Below are 2,909 nucleotides of genomic sequence, written 5' to 3'. Positions count from 1 at the left end.
TAAGGGACCTGGTAGGAAAGAAAAGGGATTAGGTCCTTGTACATATGTGTTTCATTTCCATTAAGTAAGTAAAATTTGAACAAATAAAATAGAAATACATTACATATTTTCTTATAAATAATATTTCAAAATTCCATTTTTTATAGAGTGAGAAATCACAAAATGAGAGGCATTTGGGGATCTGTTTTAGTAAGTAAGGGAACCAGATGGTTATAACTTACAAAGCTCAAGATTACAGGCCAGTCTAACAAATGAATGGTCAGTAAGAATTTATCAATCCTTTCCATGCGTCCACTTGTTCTGGAATTGGCACCATCACCACTCCACACCCAAGCCTCTGGCCAGGCCTGACCCAGTGGAATCACCCCTGGTGAGACCACTGCAGGGCTGGGAGGCTCCCCCAGAACTCAAGAGCAATTTTCCCACGGGAAAACCCTCCCCTATATTGCACGTTATAGACTCTCATGCTGATCATCTGTGACCAAAAAAATGTTCCATTTCACCATTTGAGGAAGCAGTTCACCTCTTAACAACTGCCTCGGCAGGTTATATAAGCCACCACCAATCATGCAGATTCACCACTGCACTATCATAGGCTGTTGAAATCCATATCCATCCAAATATTTCCTAAGAGTAAAAATAATGGCCAAGATTTATTGGGCATTTAAAATTAGGCAACGCTACTTTCTCCATTTTACAGTTGATGAGCCAAAAACGAACAGAAGTTAAATCACTAAGGTCATATCTTTTATAATGGGTGAGCTGAGATTTCAACCCACATACATTTTATTCTAAAATACACATTTTTAACCACTATTTAAAACTAGAGTAATTAAATTTTCTATTAAAGCAAGCGTGACATATGCTTATGACAACTGAACTATACTACAACAAAAGACAAATATGTGAAGAAAAGACTAAATTAAAAAAAGAACCCTGTCTATCGCTTGCCTAAGAGGCTATCTGCTTATCTTACGCCTTTAATGCAATCTGAGTCCTAACTTCATGTCAGAAGCCTCCCAGTAGCTTGTCCTCAGCTCTCACAAGCAGATGCCTACTTGGCAATAATCTGGTGCCTGAAAGCTTCTGAACTGATCAAGGACAAAGTGTTTACCTGTCTGTCTTTCTCTCTGTAGTAATAATGGTTATGCCTCTCCACCCATCTTCCTGCTAGGGGCACTCAGCGCTTCAAGAGAAAGACAGGAGGAAAAGAAAAAGAAGTCAGTCTTCTGCTTCCCAAGGCACCAACTCTATCTGAATGTTCCTTCACCACAGCTAACGTTCCCTTTTACATCTGCTCAATTTGGGGGGTTTTTTCTCTTACCTTTTCACAATGGAATAAGGAGATCTGCTTCCCTCTGCAATTACTAATACACATGATGTACTCATTATTTTGTTTTAGAGGTGCCTTAGGTTCTATGTGAAGGCATTTTTTTTTTACTTCTTTTTTTTATTTTACATTTTTTTATTTTATTATGTTATGTTAATCACCATACATTACATCATTAGTTTTTGATGTAATGTTCCATGATTCACTGTTTGCGTATAACACCCAGTGCTCCATTCAGTACATGCCCTCTTTAATACCCATCACCAGGCTAACCCATCCCCCCACCCTCTTCCCCTCTAGAACTATGTGAAGGCATTTTTAAAGAAATGTGATTAAAACTTTGAACTGAAATTCAACATGTTTTGAATGGCTTTTCTATCTGGTAGAACTGAAACATCTCTCCTGAAGACCATGCAAAAAGACTCTTACAAGGCACAAAATCTCCACACTTTCAATATCCTGAATATTCAGTGCTAGTGAACGTTAGAATTCCTCTCAAAAGAACTGCCATAAAGGTGAGTTTCTAAGATGTGAATTTTTCTTTAGGAATCTGACATTGAGGTCATACAGTAACAACATATGTTATGCCCTTTTGGAGCATAACTTCCCACTGACATCCCCCAAAAGTAAAAAACTATAAATGCAGAAGATCCTTGGATGTAGAGATTTACCATTCATGATTCTGAGTATCCATGAGTATTCCCAAAGGTCTCATAATATGTCATCACTTGTGCTTTTGTTGAGGCATGAATTTCAATCACTGTGAGCTGGTTTGCCTAACTCATAACTGAGTCTTGCCAACCTCCCAACATCAGCATTTCATCATGCTTGTCATATTCTCTACTTATCCCTGGGAACCATTAGCACAATTAAAGTAAAATCCAAAGCTCTTAAATGGCCTCAAGTCCCTATATGGTCTGCCCCTTTCCACCCCACCCAATTTTCTGGCCTCATGTCAAACTACCCTTCTCTTGTATTCTTCCACAGCCATACTGGCCTCCTCACTAAACACAGAAAGTACATCCTGAAGTAAAACCTTTGGCCTTCCTATTCCCTTTACCTGGAGTGCTCTTTCTTCCCCCTGGTATCTACCTGCTTGGCATAGTCCCTCAGTTCTAGCAGGTGTCTGCTCTTGACGTTTTTAGCAGGGAGGTCTTCGATACCATTGCTTCTTATCTCCCTCACCTTGCTTCACCTTGCTTGTTTTTCATGGTACTTATCACTCTCCAAAATACTTTATTTACGTGTTTATTAGCTTATTGCCTCTTTGAACCTTCCAATCCCATCCCACACTGCCCTTCCTGCTTCCTGTTTCTTGGTCCTCTAAAGCACCCTACTTCTGTCACTTACAAAGCCTGGTTGCAAAGCTGGCCTCCAAACCTCTGGGAGCCCCAAGATATCCTTCTAGAAAATTCCTTTCTTCTTCATTTCGTTACAATCTAAACAAACCCAGCTTACACTAAGAATCTTTAACTGGCACACCAGACTTCCATTCTCTCGTCCCTAAAATAAAAGGGGATTATTTACCTTTGAAAGGTCCTTTTGCCATAAGGGAATCTTTTAAAATTGGGCTCTATGG

This window comes from Leptonychotes weddellii, chromosome 5 (assembly GCF_054177405.1).
Source record: "Leptonychotes weddellii isolate Sample4059 chromosome 5, ASM5417740v2, whole genome shotgun sequence".
Taxonomy (NCBI): Eukaryota; Metazoa; Chordata; class Mammalia; order Carnivora; family Phocidae; genus Leptonychotes; species Leptonychotes weddellii.
The sequence above is the reverse complement of the archived record's forward strand: the minus strand, read 5'-3'. Positions refer to the sequence as shown.